Consider the following 21926-nt stretch of genomic DNA (forward strand, 5'->3'; position numbering starts at 1 on the left):
CATGGACGGAGGCTTGCACATCCAAAAGGCTAAGGCGAAGCTTTCAGAAGCGGTCTTCCAAGCGGTCGTAGTCTCGCCGAAGTTGTGCGAGCTCATCTTGCAAGGACTGGGAGGTGTTAAGGATGTCGGTTGTTTTGTTGGGCGAAGACAAAGCCATAGGTGATGGTGTAAATGTGAGGAGCCTTGGGGAGAGAAGTTTCGAGTGACCCGATGGACAGGCGATTGATGATGTCGATAGAAGTGGCTATTGTGAGGAGAGTTGTGAGAACCAAGCTCCAGAATGATACACTCCTTGTGGATCGACGAATCCAATGTCTGAAGAGTAATAGAACTTCATTGAAGAAATTCCCAATGTCCTCTTCTGTAGGGAGTTGTACTAGGAGAGAGTAGCGAAGAAGACTATTTTAACGTCGTAGGAAACTATCCCAAGAGTCCTCAACAGTAGCATCGTCAATGCCCTGACGGTGTCTGAGAAAGTATCCAGCAGTCACTGTCGAGCTTCATCAATGTTCTCTTCTGTACACAGTGGGAGAGAGACAGAGAAAAATAGAGGGATTATGGCTCAAGAGGCTGAAGTGCTGCTTCAATATCCATCTTTGCAAATTATATGTACTGAGAGAGGCGCCACTGGTGTGTGGGTGGCAGAAGCAGCAAACGAGGGGCTATTGCACAAGACCACTATAGAGAGAGTGTGTGATGCAGCTATGGAGCCTGATCTTGGCAGCTAATGGGCCTCACAGAGAGTCGGGAGGGAGGGACGGACAGATAGGTAGAGAGAGATAGAGTGAAAGAGTGATGGATGGCAGGTCTGAGAGAGAAGTGGATGTTTCAGTTGCTCGTGATGGCTAGTAATAAAAAAAAATTGGTGCCCCATGTAGGAAAACCACAGAATAAATAATTGGCGCTGCTATGCAAGAGGGAAAGAGAGAGAGAAAAAGTTGGGGTTCGCGGTTGTGTGGCTTCCAGTAGGGCAAAGAGAGAAAAAGCCAGCTGGCTACTACGATGCATGACGACACTGCAGTGCCCTCGGTGGGTATTGGTGGCGCAAGAGTGAGTTGCATGGCGGCCTGCGCATGGGTGGGAGACGTGGTTTGCAGGAGGGCTAAGTGCTGTGAGGGGTCCATGCAGTGGTTGGTACTCAGCGAGTCAGTGGGCATAGGCGAAGTGGTTGTATAAACCTACCACTACAAGCTGGAAAGCAGGTGCCATCAACGATGGTGAGGTGTGTGTTTGGTGCATGGGAAGGGAGGCTCAAGGTAGAAATGGTCACCAGCTGTTGACGAGAGAGAGAGAGAGAGAGAGAGAGAGAGAGAGGGGGGGGGGGGGGGGGGGGGGGGGGGGGGGGGGGGGGAGTCGGATGATGACTCAATGTATTGGGTGGCTGCAAGCCAATGGCTGTAAGTTGGTGTGCATGTGTACTGCACGAGGGCCGCCTTGCATGCCGATTGAGAGAGAGAGAGAGAGAGTTGTGTGGCACATAGTCGGCAGCTATAGTGATCTGGGGCGGGTTGCATGGTGAGCGATAACTGAGAGAGAGTGGTAGGATTGCGTGTGATTGTGATCGTTATTCGACCAGAGAGAGCTCTTGTAGTTTGCATGCGCACACAAGTGGTGAGGGCTTTGGGGCCGTTGCTAACGAACTGATCCAACGGGTAGAGGTTGTTGCCCACCTTTCTTGCCGCTCTGTCAATGATACGTAGCTCTATCTCATGTTACCCTTCACAGGACTCTTCCCTGCTAGGTGGTCCTCACGTGCTTCTCCCGAGTATAGCGCTCCCAGCAACCCTAGTTGACTCTTACGCTGACAAGAAGCATTTACCCTAGTGTTGTGTAAACGCAACTATAGGAAAGGTAAAAACATTGCGTGACATGCAGAAAAGCAGAGATGTCATCACGTGGAATGCATTGATAAGAGGCTCTGCTCGCGAGGGGCGACGTAGTACTACAACAGGAGCGCCTCCTTCTAGATGCAATCACGTATGTGTGTGCATTGAAAGCTGGTGTTGCACTTAAAAAGTTCTGACAAGGGGAATGGGAGTTTGTAGAGCTCTAGGCAATGGCGCCCATTGACCTCGCGTCAGCTGCAGGATCGAATTACTCCTATTCTCTTAAAATCTCTCTTCCACCTTCTTTCTTCTACAAATCCCAAACAAAGCCTATACACCCTCCTTTATGTATTGTATATCTTCACCTAATTAATTTAATCTATAATTCTTAGAAATCATAACACGAACTACTTTAAACATCAGATGCTTCACATGTTTGATTAACCTAGATACTCTAATTTTCATACTGGTTCTAACCAATCAAGAAAAAAAAGTTGATAGTGAGCATGTACAATCACAATTCAATCAATTAAAAGCATATTCAAGAAAAATAGAGACATAATTAAAAAATGATCTACTTAGCTTTTGATTATTGATATCCTTAATCTTTGGAGCGTAGCCTGGGCTCTGATACCACTGCTACAGACGGAAGACGTAGCATCCCTGCAGAATACCCCGAATAGCATGATGGAAACAACAAAACACCGCAAATACGCATACCTGACAAAGCCTGTGAGCATATAATCAAGTCATACACGAACAGAGAGAGATAGAGAGCGGGAGAGAGCGAAAGAACACGTGCAGGCGCACCTCCTAGAGCGGAGTGCTACGCCGGCACGGCGAGAGAGAAGAGAGGAGAGGAGAGAACAACACACAAGCAGTGGGTACAATCTCCCCCCGTGCAAGAGTGACCATTTCCCTCTTGCACGTATTTCATTTATAGATTTCTTAAATGGTCAAATTGAGTACAAACTGGCCGGCCGGTCATAAATGGCCAAAGCTCATAAAAGAGCACTTGAATAATAAAATGTACAATGTATATAATTTCATTTGCATAGGCCTAGCTCGGTCCCAGTCTTTTTTCACCTGTCAGCTGCTACAAATAATAAAATATCAATTCCATAACAGACCCTGCCTTTGAAGCAAAAAGTAACTTGTGACGAGCGTGCTCCATTAAGGTACTCAGGAGAAGCCATGCTTCATATAAATATGTCTGGCCACATTGCCAATAAATGCTATTAGCAATCGATGACATAGCAAAAAGAGTCGACCTTGTCGAGCATGCATAAAAAATTGACTGTGTCGAATTATAAACGTAATGGAAAAGTAGTAAAACACGTGCAGGTGATGCATCTCGTTCCTGCTTGGCAATGAATGATAGCCGTGATCATTCATTCCATTGCATACGAGAGTTACGAAGCACATGCGCAATAATTACTCCACTTCATGTTGTCAAGGGCCTTGCCCATTTCACAACCAATGTGGTATCATGTGAGAACTGTAATGCTCTTACCTGCCAGGTTTGATTGCCATTGTTCATGACAATCACCACCCCTAGCATTAGTATCTGCATCACCACATAGTGTGGTGAAATGTTGTATAGGTAGAGAAGCCTTGCTTCTCTGCAAGCCCAAACTCAGGGCTCTTGCCAGTCGCCTTGAAATCGGCCATGCCGATCAGCGATCCAACCATGCAAAACAACTTTGAACGCATGAGCCGAATTAGCCACCGGCCTTGCCGTTGCGTCAAAGATGAAGCTTGTAAATTCGATATGTATAAGTCTGCAAAATAGCATCACATAGGGATGAAGAAAATCCTTGGAAGTACGAAAAGACCAACCTGATGAGCATGGCGTTTGTCCATGTACGTGGAAAACATATCTGCCACTCGATCAACAATATCGTTTGTGCCTAGGAGCTTTTCCCCTTTGCCAAGCCGAACAACAGGCTTGCATGCAACCTGGCAAACTGGGCAGGGCATCCTTGAGTGCCTCTTCCGCCTTTTCTAGGCTCTGCATGCATCCTGGCAAGCCGAGGATGGTCCAATGGGCAGGCCTTGGATTCACCGTGGAGTCCTCGCCTGGAGATATTTCGAGAGCTCAAATCTCCTCATCAAAAAGCTAGTTTGCCGTTGTTCATCCCGGACCTCCAAGGTCATGGAGCTGCACCCAGAACATGATGTCATCCTCGGGTTCCATCCTTGGGCTCCTTGTGGGACGGACATCCTGCTTGTGAACTCCGTGGGCAACAGCCCTTACCTTAGGGTCAAAAAATTGTATTTCCCTAAGGCCCATGGCCTTTGGGCGCCTGTGTATGAAAAATGAACGCATCACGTCAGCGATGGCGCACAGAGAGCAGCCGCGAGAGAGAACTAGGCCGCCCCCCGGCTCTGTGGTGCTCAAGTTACTGCGTGCCAGCGTTGAGTTATACTCCCCTCGGCCACGCGATTCTGGTGCTCTCCTTTGCACCCGCTTTGGCGGTTTCCCCTCCCCGGCTTAAGGGCGCCTGCACACGGTTCCTGCCTTGTCCTCGACTCCGAGCCTTGACCTCCCTTGCATGGCTTCACACGACGCATCAGTTTTTTCCATGGCAGCGGGTTTGAGAGAGGCCACGAAAGCTTGCTTCATGCATGCTTTCATGCAGCCCTCCCCGCCTTCTGAGAGAGAGATCAAGAGAGAAAACAAGATAGAGACCTTGCCTCCATGCCCCGTGCTTCCATGCCTTCACGCGGCGCCTCGCTCTCCTCCTCTTCCCCAAGCTCTGATACCAATATAAGAGCCCCAGGAGCTAGAGACCTGGATCCTCCACCCCCAACCACCCGTATTTATAGGCTCTTAGCCCTAGGATCCCCTTTCCACACTGCTAGCTGGCCCGTGGCCGGGGTCCGTGACCCCCCTTAGGGTAGGGCCCTGCCCGTAGGACCCGTGTCCTGACAATACCTTGCCTCATGGTATGAAAAATCCAACTAGAGAGATAACCTTTCAAATTGGATTGCTTGGTGCTAATATACACACTTAGCATATCCTTTAGCACAAGATTAGCACTTGTAATCTACCTGTCCTCTCTAGATGACTGCCAAAATTGAGGTGTGTTTCCCCACTATTTATAGAATGTCTTCCAAAATGATTGGTCAATAGGGATCACAATTCCTTGCAAAATTGTTGAGTAGTCAACGTGTTATGAAAAACCAATGTGGCTAACTTTAGAGATTAGAAAAGTGAATTGAATAAACCATACAAAGTTTAGTTACCCGATACATGACCTCTATTCGTGATTGATAGACCCACAATTAATCTTATTGAGTCATTGCACATACAGTTTGATATACTTCACACGCTATCATGCTGTTCCAAATCAATCTTTGCTTAACACTAGGGGCCATAATACCTAGTGTGCATGCATTGAAAAAAAATAGATCCGAACCTGCATTTTCATGACGATACTTACCAATGCAAAATGCTATGCTCACAACTCACAAGGAAAGAACCAAATACTTTCCCCTTCAATCACGTGAAAGCCGTGCTAACATATTTGAACCATAATAGAGTCTGAAAAATCAAGTATATCTAGGTACCAAATGAAACATCTTCATTAGTAGAACATAGCTTGCTACATGTGTAACCAATAAAATTGCTTAACAATACTGGTAACCTTAAGAAGTCTTACTAGGAATCCAATAATTTGTGGCCACTGAAATTGTTCCTGATATGAGGTGCTCAAAATGGTCGAATAAACGGATTTGACCAGCACTTAGGCACTACCACGACACATAATTGGAAAATAGGCGTCACTGTCTGTCATCAAAGAGACTCATATTCTCCACATACGGAATTTGTGTCATATAAGGATGTCCAAAAAAATGACATCCATCAAGTACGAGATGTACTTGTGTGTGGAGATAATTGTAAACACTTAACAACATGAGTGAGAGGGACCCTCATAACGCTTTCTCCACACTGGCTATACCAAAATCCATGAGTTCCTAGACCATGTTGTATCCTTTGTGACAACGGTTCCAAACAAAACCTATCATTCAGGTCCATAATGACAAAGTGTAGAAATGTATTTGGTACACATGCCATGCCTACTTGCTAAACATAGAAAGCATCATCCCCAGTGGCTGGAACTCGTGCCTAGAGACAATGATGTAAAGTGCCCATCGTTGTAGACATATACAACGATCACAAGAAAATCTACCAGCCTCAACTCTTTGTGAACAGAGTAGTTGATGTTATAGTGGAAGCATAAACAATGATTCAGTGGAATGAATCCCACCGTATTGGCACGCCAACATTTTTCTCCCTCGCACAATTTGTAGTAGCATAGATACATCACAGTTTGTTTTTGTTGTCAATACCTTTGATTTGAAATCAATGGGTAATAGTTTGGCACAGAGTCAAAGCCTTACTTCTTGTTAAGTCTGTCAAAGCACTTTGCTTTGCACAACAAGGAAATATTTTTGAAATGAAAGGTTAAATAACAAAGAAACTTGAAATTTGCTAGCCTTGTTTCCCAACTATGGTAAGACGTTGTCTTGAAATTCAGAAGAAAACTCTTGCTTGAGAGTGAAGTCCCTCAAGTACTCAAGAAGGCACTAGAGATTGTGCAGACATTTGTTGTGGCTTCGGGGTTGAAGTGTAGTATTGAGAAGTCTAGACTTATCTCCCTGATGGAAAACAACGCATTTGACCCATTTGTCTGGTCAGGGAAGATTGTGTCTAAAGGAAGGATATTTTGACATCTAGGTGCCCCCTTGGGGGTGGAAGTTACACACAAGAAAAGTTTCCAGTGTGTCCTAGAGAAGGTCCATATAAAAATGAGAAGGTGGGAGTATGTATTGCTTCCCTCACCAAGTCGGGTCAAAGTGATCAATTCATTTATGATTCCTTATATTGCATTTACCAGCTTGCGCCTCAAAATAGCCAAATGTAACTAGGAGTTTTTGAAACCTACTAAAAGATTCTTATGGAGGAACAACACTAAAGCCTCATCTCCATGGAAATGGGTAAAGTGGGTAGTTATCACTCGACTGGTGGTTCAAGGTGGTCTCATAATTCTCCAACCCTTATATTCATGGTGAGGCCTTGTGTGCCAAGTTTGTGGTCTCAATCGCAAAACAAGACCAATCTTGGGCTATCATGACCAAGGATATGATATACAAGGCAAAACTTTTCTCTAAAGGTGGTCAGTGGAAAGGGACCGAGGTGCATGACAAACTATTAGCACCAAGGTGGTCTAGCTTGAGACTGGGTGGCATCAGGGGAGAGCTGGTGTGAAAGTGCAATAGAACATGGGTACTGGAATGGGGTGAATTAACCACATACTTCCATAACTCCATCTCGCACTGGTCCCCTTGGCCGCCTAAAGCTGTTGGTGCAATTTTGGATTGTGAGTTTGGTGCAAAAAAGAAAAAATCTCACAAACATAAAGAAAAAACTTAGGGTTTTTCTTCATTTCGTAGTGTGGGGAGCAGGGCTGGGGCAGGGAGAGGCCCCTACTGTAGAGGATTTTTCAAGAGAGGGACCCTAGCTATGCAGCCTAGGGCTCCGCCTGTCTGTCCACAAGCAAGCTTCCTTAATTTTTGAAACCACGACCGCAGGAGGCTTGCTATTGTGTTTAGAGTTGTTGGGTGCACTCCATTGTTTGGGTTTAGGTGCAAGATGCAGTGCAAGGTAGCTTCCAAGATGCAATGGGGCACGGATCCTACCTATTTTCTTCCTAATGGCCATGGATGGTGGCTCCCCCCAAGATGCAGGGCATGTGAGATCTTCTAATTGGCTTGTGGGGGCTCAAGTTATCGCATGGTGGTCCTTTTTTGTATATGTGTGTTCTCTCGGGCCAACATGCAGACAACCTTGGTGGCGTGGTAGCTCACTATGATTGGTGGCATCACCCTCTTGGCTTCCATAATGATGTGCTTTCAGTAGGTGGCTCTTGGTTCGATCGACTCTCCTGACAGAGTGGCTCCTTTAGAAGTCGTGTTTCATATAAGTCTTCTCCTATGTATGCTCTTGATGGGTGGCTCCCAGCTCAACCATTTTTCTCATGATAGGGTGGCTCCCTTGTTAGCCAAAGTTGTGGTATGTAGCACTTTTGACACCCTGGCTCAAATTGAGCAGGGTCTATCTTGTAAATTTTTTGGAGATTAATACTATAACCACTCACACCTTGCGAGTTTCGCTATTAAACAAAAAGATATCTCACAAATGTTAAGCAACACATAACCAAGGTCTCCTTTGGTATCCTTCACCAGAGGGGAAATCTCCTCGTTCATTTTTTATGTTTCCACATGCCCATCTTTGAAGGATCCTCTAATAATATTTGATTAGTACAATGTATCTTTTCTTGTAAGAAGTTTGTCGATCACTCTCGATGTAGAGAGGTGGACCTGTTCCCTTGCCTCATGAGCGGGGAGGCTCGAACGAAGAGGTTTACACACATTTTTTTTTTCTAGGAAGTGATTTGATGTTGTTGCAAGGAAGCGATTATCATGCATGTGATAGGGATTGGTCTTGGGTTGAGGTCCTTGACTGCCCGCCCAGAGGGCCTAGTGATGCCTAGGCCCTCTAGGCCTAGGCATCACTACGTCGGTCATCTCACTTTTGGAATTGTGGTGGAGGGCACCCCACCTGATGTGCTTGATGGGGTGCCACATCAATTCTTGGTTTGGTATTGTACACTGTAGGTTGGAGGTTGGCTTGTGTTCCTCTCCTCATCCATCAACAATTGCTTTCATGTGCTTGCAATGTTTTGGCAGGTCTGCCCTTTTGTTGTGGGCTTGATCATTGACACCCCTTTTGGTCTCTCTTGTTGCTAGTGGTTCTTGGATGTAGTTGGTGGTGCTTCCGAGTGGTAGTTGACTACTCCATCAAGTGGCAACTCAATCCAATGATGGCATCGTGAGGATCTACAATGCTCGAATGGATTCATTTTGCAGCCATCGTTATGCAATTTTGGTGCGTGTGCTCTGAATTGTGGGAGATCCCACTTGTGACATAGGTGGCTCTTCCAATGGCTCCTTTCGGATGCAGTGGATATGATTGATATGGTCTTCATAGTCCTAGGGTTTATTTACTTGCTTTGATTATTTTTCTTTGTAGAGGCCACTTGGTGTGAGGTGCCAAATGAGGCCAGGTGGTGACAACCTCTCTATGATTGTGGCTCCATGTAAAAGCCTGACTTATGGTTTATATTGTACAGTTGTGGCTCCATGTAAAAGCAAATCTTATGGTTCATCTTTGAAGCCGTGGATGCTTTCCTTGGTTGGTCCGAGCAAGGCTACTTATGTAATTCTTTTTGGGTTTGCTAATATATTGCAACTCACATTTGGAAAAAACAAGGTAAGACTTCGTGATGGCCTATGGAGTGATTATGAGAACACATTTGACATGTTAATGGTCTATGTCTTAAAAAAAAAAGTGTCTCAGCTTAATATTGTGCCATTTTTAATTTCAAAAATGCTAGTTGAGAGAAAGGGGAAAATGAGAAATTTCAGAGAAAAATAGTGTAAAAAGTTAAAAACTAAATCTAAATTTTAAAATATCCTCTTGACAAATTCAAGAAAAGAAATTTTGTATGTCTGAAAAAATGTTTTTTTTAAACACTTTAATGGAGAGAGAGAGAGAGAGATATGCACGTGTGCGCACGCGCGCACACACACTCATTTTCATAATGAAAAATGTTCAAATGAGTATAGTATGACTTGAAATAAAATGAAATGTCACCAATCAAAGTTAATGCGATGGTGATGACCAATGGATAGTGAGAGGTACACAATGGATGGTGAGAGGTACATTGAGAAATTGCACGTTTTCTGTTTTCTCTACCCTAGTGTTCCCCTATGACCTTCTAGGCAAAAAAAAAAAAAAAGATTGACCAACATGTACGAGAATGTCTCTTAGTCTTTACTTCCAAGCAAATTTTAGCAAAACAAGGAGAAGGTTCACCTTAGTATTTCAAAATATTTAAAACGAAAGAGAAATCAAGTCATGAATTTATGTAAAGCTATGAAATGACAAGATCCGTTTACAAACTCAAACATAAAGACTATTTCAATTTTTCACAAAAAAGAAAGATGTAACGAGTCAAAAATAATAAAATTTTGAATGTCCACCGTAACTCTTTTTTAATGCAAGGCTTGGTTTAGAAAGCCAAAATTGTACGCAAGAGTAAGTCAATTTTGAAAATTACACCTTTTTTTGTTTGTTGAGAATGCTTACTTGGTCAATATCATGTTTATTCGCCTGGGTCAACCTATTTTCATATCACTAGTTAATAAAATACACTTCTTTCTTTTATTGCAAGAAAGTTTTCGATAATGCATTGCACTTTTTGGAATGTATTGGGCACACACCGGATAATCATATCAGATAATATATTGGACACACATCTCTCTCAAAAATTCCTTCAACATTATGATTTTTTTTATTTTTTTTTTTGGGACAATGGGTATGTTGATGACCTCTTGATTTATTCCAAAACACAAAAAAAAAAGGATAAAATGCAATAGACGAGGATAAGAGGGTCAGTAGCATGATGGCCCTCCAAGAAGATTACACTATGGAGCCAAATATTGTTCAGGTTTTTTTTTTTTTGCCAATCACATTATGTGAGAGATATGCTAAAAACAAGTGATATAATCACAAGGCCTTCCAAACACAATAGGAATTTCTTTTTGACATGCAATTTTTCAAGCCCTCTTTCATATGCTTTGTGTAATGCGATCAATTTATATAATTTGCCATATATAATGTTAACTGAAGGATATAAACACAAAAGATGATAGGCAATTTTGAGATTCTAGCAGTCAAATGACATGAGGACTTGTTTTGATAAGAAAAATAGTCCTTGACAAAAAAAAGGTGTCATTTTTAGGCGTTGATCTAAGTTTAGCCTACTTTAAACGCTCTACATCTCTAAGGTTTTTTTTTAAAAAAAAACATAAGCACAGAGAATTGAATTAAAATAGCACCCCTAAGCTCTACCTCCCTAAGCTTTAGAGCCCTACGCTCTAAACCCAACTTTAAAAATTCTACATCTTTAAACTCCAGAGTCCCATTTACAATTTTAAAACTCTAAATCCTTAACTTGTAAATCTCACTTTAAAAACTCTAAATTTCTAAGCCCTAAAACTCTAGCGCCTCGGGGTGACCCTCCCCCTACCTGAGTCCATGTAACCTTTTCACTTTCTTTAATTCAAACTAGTATGTGACCCGCGCGTTGCCGTGGCTACATGTGCATCAATTGAAGCAACCATTGTTCTCCTTCCCTTCAGAGGGAGGGCAAATGCGGGCAAATGCCTATGATTCTCATGTGAGCTTTTATAGCTTTTTGATACACTTGTGCATCAACCACCACTATAACTACTTTCTAGATGACAATGTATGACAACACACAAGGTCTAAGTGCACTCCACATTCACATCAACCAAGCACAAATCTATCTTTTGGATCAACACTATGTCTACCTTTTTGAGTGTAAGATCGAACAACTAATGAGGTGTAGTTACTCTCCAAATTCTTGTGGATTGACCAAGGACAAATCTCCTTCTAGTTGGTCATGCCAAGCTCCAACATACTCCTTCTAATCATGGCAAGTTTGTCCCTACCCCTCCCCCATCCCCCTCTCTCTATCTATGTGTGTGTGTGTGTGTGTGTGTGTCGAGTTCAAGAATTATCACGTCAATTTGAGGGCTCTTGGGAATGAATTAAGTAATGGGCTCCCTTTGGATGATGTCTTGTCTTAACATCCTATGTTTCTCTCTAAGGAGGTGAGAGGCGGAGCTGAAAAAATAGACCCGGTGGCCTCTACACCAAGACTATGCACAATGGCCTCATCATGGGGAATACACAATAGGGGCACCACCTAGCAAGATATGCGGCTAGGACGCATACATATACACAATGAAGCATGCCATGGAAAACAATTTCAAGATCCACACCCAAATGTGGAATGGGGTGGTCGGAGAATAAGGTGAGAGGAGTGATGAATGAGTGAGAATGGGCTTGCTACTCCTGCATGTTAGTAAGGAAGATACTGAGGTAGGGGAAACTTGCGAGTATGCTCACTTATCATACAAGAGGTGGCGAATCCCCACACCTCAAGATGGAAGTAGCAAGATGATAGGAATATGAGAGGGAGAGTGTGTGTGTGTGTGTGTGTATGGTGGCGAATCCGCACACCTTTACATAAGCAGAAAAAAAGGCAAGGAACAAGCATATACCATACTCACAATGAGATGTATCCAAAGCGACACAAAGTATGGCACCAAGATGGAGTGTGTTGATTGCTTGCAAAAGATGAATACAATAGGTAGCGTATGGCAGGAAAATGAGAAGGGGACAAGATCGTAGGAGGCATAATGGACAGATGGGAGTTGATGGCGAGGAATATCATGAGTGTGTCCACCCTTCTTCTTCTTCTTGAAATTGTGCCTTCAACCCTTAATTACAAGTGGTGTGGAGGTGTGCTGCTCATCTTTTGTGCATGGTGATGGTGATGATGATGGTGTTGTGATTATGTGATTAGGGTTCATGCTACAAGCATGTAGCACAAGAGTGTGTATGGATAGGTGTGTGTTTTTTTTTTGAGCTCTCATGGCCTCCTTATATAGGGAAGGAGGGGAGGATTTAGCAATATTTCTATTTGAGGTGAGTGTCCCAGTTTGGTGACTAGGAAAATGGGGTGCATGTGACTGTGGCTCCCATCTTGTCTCCTCATTATTTAAAATACCAGAGTCAATAGAGAGAGAAGATGAGAGAATGTGGGTAGGATGTAGAGGATAGGAGATATTTACAATAGTCTAGCTTTGGCGAGACATAAGCTTATTAGGGAGAGAAGAGAGAGGTAAGAAATTTACAAGAGAGATTGTCAAAGGTGGATAGTTGTTGATGAGGATGGATCCTCCAAAAATGGTGATAGAATCACTCTAAATTTGCCAAGACCTCATTAAAAGAGCCTTGTCTCTTGTAATCATGCTTGAAGACTTGTAGAACCATAGCCATTCTAGAGGGAAGAAAATTGGGGATGGCCTGTGTCACCATTACACGAGAAAACTGGGGTCCACTACAAAAATCATATCTCCGTGTTCATAACTCCAAAAATTCTGAAAAAAAATTGAGCTAAAAGTTGAGATCACGAGCTACATCTTTCATGTTAAACGCTCCTTCAGATTCGGGGTTCTTCTGTACTTAAAAAATTCAGCCAAATAATGTATTATTTGTGGCTGCAAAGGTCTTTTGGTGGTCCCCTTTGAGTGGACTTCTCTCTTGCCTTCAAGTGTAAGCTCCTTCATGTGTATGAAAACACGACCTAGAGTTTTGAAAAGATTGGCAATCATCTAGATGGAGGTATTATTGAAATTTGAAAGTGGGGTTGAGGTTTGAAAATGAAAACTAGTAAATAAAATATTTGGTAGGGTGGAATAATATATATACATGAAAAATATATTAGAAAATACTAAACTATATAATGTAATTTAATATATATATATTTAATATTTAAGGTCAAAAGAGAGATCAACAAAGAAAGCTTACTTATTTATGCTACATTGTGATTGATTAGCATAAGTCCTATTTATTTAATAAAGGCTAAAACTTTTGTAAAAAAGGGAAGAAAAATCAAAAGTAACTTATGTAATAGGAAATATTTTGGTAAAAGGGCAAAGATATATGGGGGGGTTCCCATGCATGGAAAAGCTTGCCTCATTAGCCCTCCCCCTAAGGCTAGAGGTATTCATGCCTCTAGCGCTGTACTTGAGCATGTTGAAATAGAGTAGGATTTCTCCTTGGTGGCTGGTAGATCCTTGTAGGGAATAATGGATCCCTTGGAAGCATGAGGCTCCCCAAAGTTCTTTTCGGTGTCCACCTGGGTCTCACACTAAGCGTAAATCCATTGTATGTAATAATGCCCTCTTCAGAAGATCACACTTATAATGATTCTTGAGTCCCCAAACTGCACAAGAATTAACTCTTGCATAAGTGATAGAAGGTATGGAAAGAACTTGATCAGTCCTTGAAAGTATTCCAAAGTGGGACCATGCATGGCTTCCTCGTCCAAACACATAGCCAAAAGGGAGTAAGAAACCATAATCCTCATATCTTGCTTGTCCTTCTTCATGCCAAATTGATGTTCCACAAGAGAGCCCACCATGTACAAAAGATAAACTGCAAACCACATTTTGAAAAATGACTCCATGTTACCACTAGTATGCAAAACCATTCTTCCTTGATGGGTGTGTCCTAGATTGATTCCACTGGTTGTTGATGTCAATCCTTCCACTCTTGTCGCAACCTAACTTAAAGAGCTTCCCAAATTAATGTTACACACAATGTTCACAATTAGAAAGGAAAACCTAAAGTTCTAATAGATCTCAATTGCATTTCTCTGCATGAGTCTTTCTCTAGGAAGGACTTGCCAAGTGGTCGTCGTCAATATAACTTTTGGTCGTCTTCCACCAATCTCGTGCCATAGGGGTAGTTGAAGTGTCTTCACCACTTTCACCTGTGGTTGCAAATTTGAAGGGTCCACCTTGTTGTGGTTGAATGTTAGGCCCATTACCTCAATGGAGCTATCACTTCCTTCACTCCCTGTTGACTCCTCCTCTGAAGTGGTTGAAGAGTCACCACTGGAAAACTCATCCATAGAGGTTTCTAGATCCATGTCGCATTGCCGACCTTTCTTCATGTCGTAAAGTATTGGCCTCCCTTTTGCATCCTTCATCTGGATTATGCCGGTGTCCCAGTCCTGCTTAGCTCTCATAGCCATAAGCCAAGGCCTCCCTAGAATGATAGGATAGCCCTCCCCTTTGTGTGGCATGACAAAGATGTCCACATCTACCTCGGTGTCAAATGATTTTATCCTAATTGCATTTATGACACCAACACATTGAACTTTTAAATTATTTGCCATTTTGGCTCGGCATGGTGCCAGCCGACTCACCTCTAAACCCAAACGGTGCATCATTTTTTCACTCATGACGCATATTTGTGCGTCACCATCGATGTAGATATTGGAGATGTGTTGCCCTTTGATGTAAGCATCCATCACTGGTAGTATGTCATCTAGATTCCTCCCAGAGATATCCCCAGCTATCTTTGGCTTTGGTCGTCTCGTGCTAACCATCTTTGTCCATTGTCTCCTCACCCTAGGTGCTAGGTGGAGTAATTGGGTCCAGGTGATTTTTGGGCCCTGCACAGAAACATCTTGAACAAAATCATATGGTTTAGAACATTCACCCAAAGAGAAATCTACAATGTCAATTTTACGTCGTGACTTGGACGGCTTTTTGCTAGATTCTCTTTTAGTCTTCATCTTTTCTTTGTTTTGGGAAGATTCACCATGCCTAGCACATTTTACCCCTATGGCATCTACTCCTTTAACCTTGGTCTTATCCTCCTCCACTTTCTCCTTTCCTTTACCTTCAAGTCTGATGACGCTTCTTGTTTGATTGCCAACTGGTGGTGGGGATAAGGGTGGAATGAGAGGTTGTGGTGGTGGTGGTGGTGGTGGTTGTGGTTGAATGGGTGGTTGTAGGATTTGCACGGGTGGTGCTTGTTGTGGTGCCCTCGGTGGTGGTGGTCTTGCTTTCGGTGGTGAAACCTGGTTTTTTCTGGCTCCTCTGTTGAAATTCTGCCTCCTTGGGTGTGGACAGTAGTACATGCCACGACCATCCTCCCCACAATTGTAGCAGTGGTATTCTTGGTTTTGCCTTCGTTGTCCTCTCCCTTGCTCTTGGTTGCGATTGTGTGCATGCCCTTGTTGTATCAAATGGACTGAGAGATTCTCAAGTTGATTGGTGATTTGATTGAGCAGGTCTTGCTGATCTTCAATTGGTTCTTGTGGTTGAATCCTCTGGGCGGCTGTTGTAGGTGGTGCTAGAGGTGGTCGGGTCCTAACGGATTCCTCTTCATCGATATTCCTGTCTTGTAGACGCAACTTCTTGTCTTCAAGGCGGGCCACTTCAACTGCTAGCTCATACGTAGCAAGAAACCTTCCCTTCACCTTCTCTTTAAGAGTTGGCCATAACCCAGCCACAAACCGATCTTTTTTTAGGAAATCAGGTGCCCCCTCATCCTCTCTTAGCGATGCAACCCATCGCCCCCATAAATCTACAAACTTTGACTCATATGATGCATATTCTAGCATACTACCCTGCTTCAACTCTGTCAACAATTGCCATAGCTTCTCTGATGTTGTGCCCTCTCCAAAACGCTTTACAAAGGCTGCTCTTAATAAGTCCCACCGTTCCTTGGTTGCTTGTGCCAAGGCATTGTACCATGATCTTGCCTCCACCTTCATTAGAAGTGGGAAGATGCGCAAGCGCAAAGCATCATCATCTCTCGCAAAGATGACACATGCTATTTCCAAGTTGTCTAGAAAGTCTGCAGCATCCTCACCCACCTTACCAGTAAATGTTGGAAATGCTACACTTGCCATTGTGAGAGTGAGAAAATTAACTCGTCTTAGATTTTTTATATATTTATTTATTTAATAGAGATTCCATACTTGGGTGCTCGGTGGATGGAAAACATACTATACAAGGATGAAAATAACTACATCAAAAGACACTTCATGATTAATAATAGGGAGGATAAAGGGTAGAGAAGAGGTGTTTATCTCTTGCAGTCGTTCTCTACCAAACATGGTTGTAATGATCTGCTGATAAAACATCTTGCGGTCCAAGATTACTTTGATTGATTGAATTCGTTGTGGTGCATAAGTTTGGTTCCTTGCAAAAGGCTGATGCGGTGGGTCCATCACATGATAATTCGGAAAGGCTCTCTCCTTCGTGGTGGAAGGTTATAGTCGGAGGTGTAGAGCTCTTGGTAGCCGAGGTCAAATTTATAGTACCACAGGACAAGGTTGTCTTCGTCTTCTAGCTCTAGGACTGTCCCTCTAGCAAGCTCTTGGAAAATCTTGAACTCTCTCTCTTTGAGCAACTTCACTTTCCTGCAAGATAGAGTGCCATCTAGTGTATACACAGGTGTGATGAGGTAGGTGGTGAGTCTTACCACTTGTATTAATCCAAGTTGGATGGATACATAGCATGCTATTTCCAAGTTGTCTAGAAAGTCTGCAGCATCCTCACCCACCTTACCAGTAAATGTTGGAAATGCTACACTTGCCATTGTGAGAGTGAGAAAATTAACTCGTCTTAGAATTTTTATATATTTATTTTTTTAATAGAGATTCCATACTTGGGTGCTCGGTGGATGGAAAACATACTATACAAGGATGAAAATAACTACATCAAAAGACACTTCATGATTAATAATAGGGAGGATAAAGGGTAGAGAAGAGGTGTTTATCTCTTGCAGTCATTCTCTACCAAACATGGTTGTAATGATCTGCTGATAAAACATCTTGCGGTCCAAGATTACTTTGATTGATTGAATTCGTTGTGGTGTATAAGTTTGGTTCCTTGCAAAAGGCTGATGCGCTGGGTCCATCACATGATAATTCGGAAAGGCTCTCTCCTTTGTGGTGGAAGGTTATAGTCGGAGGTGTAGAGCTCTTGGTAGCTGTGCGCTCCTTGCCGCACTGTCGAAGCAAGGGACTTGCCAATACACCGTGTGCGAGCCACAAACGGCTCCAAGCACACAACAAGCCTAAACTAGCAAGCTCAAGAGAACAAAGGGTGTGTCACTCACCGCTCTACGCTCGCCTTCGTGGTGGATTCCTCGCCGCGATGAAGAAGAAGCTGCAGTCGTGCCGCGCTCAACCGCTTCGCCGCCGTCGTGCCTTCGTAATGCTCGATCGCACACACACTCTCCCTCTCTCTCTCTCACACACACACACACACAAGGAGGTGAAGAAGAAGAAGATGGAGATGGAGCAAGAGCACTCTTCAATTGCACAAATGAGAGAATGAGTAAAAATTAGGTTTAGTTGGCTTTTATAGGAGCTCACCCCATTCACACTTGGGCGCCCATGCTTAACCAACTAATCCCTTGAATGTCCAAGTTAAAGTGCGCCTCTCATCGGCGATCACTCTACCTTTCCCTATTGGTCCGACAAGCCCGGTACCTGACTCTAAATAATACAACGTTTATAGATCATAGGGTGTCCGTGTGCCGTGAGGGTTAACATGCCCCCCTTCCTGATGTAGATTCCGTCCTCGGAAGCTATTGAGTTGAAGCTGGTTCGTCGAGGTGGAAGAGCATTTGAGATGAATGTCCTTAGCCTTCTTCAGTCACTGCAAAATCAAACAACATTGGCACAGTAATTGCATTCTCTTAAAAAGCATATGCAGTTTTAGGTAGACAAATTGATTGGTCAAAGAATTTCAAACAATTTGTTAGCAATGAACATTAAATTGCAATGTAATCAAATGCATAAACAGATGTAAAGGTAGAAAATTAAACAAGTCTGGGGTCGCTAATTTGACGGTCGAAAAGCACTAGAGATCGAATATTAATACCATGGGTAAGCTTCTTAATTTTCTGTGGTCAATTAAGTTGTTTAATCGCGAGAGCCAAGTATTCATGTTCGAGGGCTGACTAGAGGCTATATCTAGAAAACTTTGTAGTTAAGCTACCATAAAAGGAATTTCTCATGAAATCATCGCCTGACTGATTACTTTTTCTTTGACCCCCCAAGGTCTTTTCACATTGATTCAATTATGATGTGTGTGCTTATTTTGTATGCCTTGGGTTTTTTGCTTTTCAAGGAAAAGCGCCCACACTGGGAACCTCTAGGGCTCTAGTACCATAGGCAATACATGTGAGTGAAGTACCAATTCAAGCCAGGATTTCTCTTCCAGCTTAAAATTTTACATTGTGGCACTTTGATTTTTTGTTTGTTCATTTTCAGCATTTTAATTTTGTAACTTTGGGAGGTCATATAACACTGTTACATTCCCCAGGCTCATCACATTAGTAAACTCCCTTTATAATACTTAAGCTAAAGGTCAATAGGGTCAAGCCCACTAGAAAGCCCTAGTACATTTCACACAATGCTGCCTAAATCGGATTAAGAACCTAAGTAACCATTGCTTATTAGGAAGGCATTCCCCATGGTATTAAGAGAAGATTTCTAATACCTAGCTTGGTCAAACTAGCTTAGTCGGACTGCTTGATTTTTAAACCTAGACAAGTGATTATGACAAAACATTACATTGAATTAAATGTTTGATACTAAGCCAATGCGCTGAATATTATGCTACCAATCACAATCAAAGCAGACAATCATAGATGCAAAAAGATAACGGCAATGCTAATGGACAAGAAACACCTGTTTGTGTTGATGGTCGCGCTTGATTTGAAGGTTCCATGAACGTCCAAATCCTATCAATAGCAACACGCTCCTGTACACACTAGGAAACAAAAGGAATACCTCCAGGAGGCACATTAGTGGGAAAAGAGATCTTTGCTAATCACTCAACTCTAAAACAGAAACACTCCTATCGTACTAATCTTACCTACCCTCCATCACTCAAGTGATGAGGATCAAAGGTGTTTTATGGCATAGGTTTCTGTTTCACTGTACCAGATGTGACATGTGTAGGTCTGAGTCAATGTTTTGACTTTTATTGTGCATACTCGTTTGCTAATTGCTCTTGCTCTTTATTTTTTGTTTTTGTGAGTATAAAGCTTTATATGTACATTCCCTAAGATTGGAATTGAGAGGTCAGGGAAAAAGGTTGAGAGCGAAACAAGTGAATGATGGATGTCCACAAACACTCCCCCCTTCCTTGGGTAGATCATACCGTTTGAAATGAGCTTGTCACCCTTTGAAACCAATTGTTCCAGTTGGTAATAGGTGAGGATTTTTGCCAGTAGTTTTCTATTACCCTAGGTGCCTTGTCAAGCTGCAAGGGTGGTAAGGTACTCTCCCAGGATCGAACTTGAAGTGGTTCATCAGGTGATTCTTGAACACTGGGAGGTGTGGATTCTTTTGTAGCTTCATGGAGGTCCGCTACTATAGATGGAGGCTGTGTAGAAGCTTTTACCTCTATGGATGTATTACATGAGGAGCTAGAATCTTCATGGGACTCCCCCCTTCCTGAGCTAGGTGGAACAAATCGTTCTTTCTTTGGTACCCAAACTAGCTCGGGAGCGGGTGTGTAACATTCTGTGATTTTTTCCTTTCCGCGATTTTCAATTTGTTTTGGAGCCACAGGATTGGGTTCACTTGGGTCAGGTGATAGGTAAGAGCACAATCTACGTTTTGGCACCCAGATTTGATCATTTCCTTGATAGTAGCCTTGGGCTTCCAATAGTCGTTTAGGGATCCATCGCAACATTTTCTTACTTTTCTTGGAGCGAGTGGTACGTTTCTTACAAGGCTTCTGTTTTTTAGCACTAGCTATGGTCACTAAAGAAGCTTTAGGGACCCACTTGTATGTTTTCTTCGTTACATTAGGATGAGTCTTGTTGGAAGCGATATGCATTGCTTGTAGCATATTTAAGGGTATATGCATTTCATCCCCCTCAGGTGTTACCCAGGTCGTCCCCCTATTTCCCCAAGTGTCTATGGTTGATGCTAGGTGGACCCAATCCACATTGTCTGATTCCGTCATACCCGGTAACACATCCATGTAAGGAGAATCTTGGCCAATGTCTGTATCCTTCTTACAAGTGTAACAATATTGTAGTGGGGCCGAGTGAACCGTGGTGTCAGAGCGATGATCAATAATGGTTTTACTCCCTAAGGGGTGTACCTTACCAGTCAGCAAATCCACTCTAAGGACAGAGTCTTGGAATTGCAAATAGACATGATTTTTAGACCAATCGTGAACCATTTGTGCTTCCCTCATGAATGGTCGTCCTAAAATCATTTCATATGACATAAGGTGTTTAGAGAAATCCATTACAATGAACGTATGTCGTACCTTGTGTCCTAGAACTTTGATCTTAAGATCCTTGAGCATCCCCATAGGTTTGGCTATGGTACCATTTGCCATCTTTACCACAATGTTAGTAACACTGAGGCGGGGTTTTCCCATGGATTCCCAACAATCTTTTGTAACGATGCTAACTCCCGCACCACCATCAAGAATTCCCTTTATAGTTAATCCCTTGGTAGTGATGGGTAGGGTCGCATTAGACTCGTCGCCTTCAAAATACTGCCCTAATTCGTTAATGGGTACCTCGATCACAGACTCGTGTCCATCTAAGTCAAGTGATTGCACATGATTTTCCTCATCAATCATAATCGAGTCAGGCCTATTTGGTTGCGCAAACTGCGGTAATCCCGTTCGTAGCTCTCCATTAAGGAATGCTCGAAGTGCAAGGAATAACTCAGGATCTCCATACAGCTTTGCTATGATCGTGGTTCGGACCTCAGAAGACATGAAGTCCACTAGTTTGGCAACATTCATTGGCGTTTTGCAGGGTGTAGGTCCTTGACTAGGAACTGGTGAGGATGGAATCTCATATTCCTCAATGGGATCAGGTATTCCTTCGTTAAACATCCTTCCCAACAAGAAGGGTGTATGCTCACTTTCTAATGTCCCGTCCTCACTCCCTTCTTGGATGATACTAGATATGGCTAACGGTCTATGGTTCATGTGAGGTGGATGAACTTGCGTGTGAAACACTGTGTCATGAATTTTGATATGCATGGGTTCTGGTTCTAGTTTCCTTTGAGTCTCCTCCACTAAACCTCTTAGATGTTTCACCTGCTCAATCTCGTCTACAGGGTTTGGGTACGTCCCAATCTTCTTTTTACGATTTTTCCCTTTTTGCCCCTGCGGTTTATCTTGGGGGTCTTGGATTGGATTTGGAAACACTTGTGGTGTTTTCAGAGGCTCTTTATGGTTTTCTCTCATTCGGTTTTCATTTGGTTCCATGTTACGGTTTTCTTTGTCGGACTTTCCCTTTGTGGTATTGGTTCTAGTCTCCATTGTCTCGACTGAATCTGAATCATCCTCGAGGTCATTCATATGCACGGGGTCATCTCCTGTTCCTATGTTTGTTTTGGAACTTGGCTTTGAATTTTCCGTATTCTGCGACTTCTTCCTTCGTGTCTTCTTTTTCTTTGCTTGGATAACTGACGCGGTATCTCTCTCTTCGAGGATATGTCCTGGCCCTTGAAGCATGGACCGTGTAATCGCATAAGCGGGTGCGACGGGTGGTATTGGTGATGTCACACTAGCAAT

Source organism: Adiantum capillus-veneris, chromosome 1, assembly GCF_014529385.1.
Source record: "Adiantum capillus-veneris isolate H3 chromosome 1, ASM1452938v2, whole genome shotgun sequence".
In the NCBI taxonomy this organism is placed as follows: Eukaryota; Viridiplantae; Streptophyta; class Polypodiopsida; order Polypodiales; family Pteridaceae; genus Adiantum; species Adiantum capillus-veneris.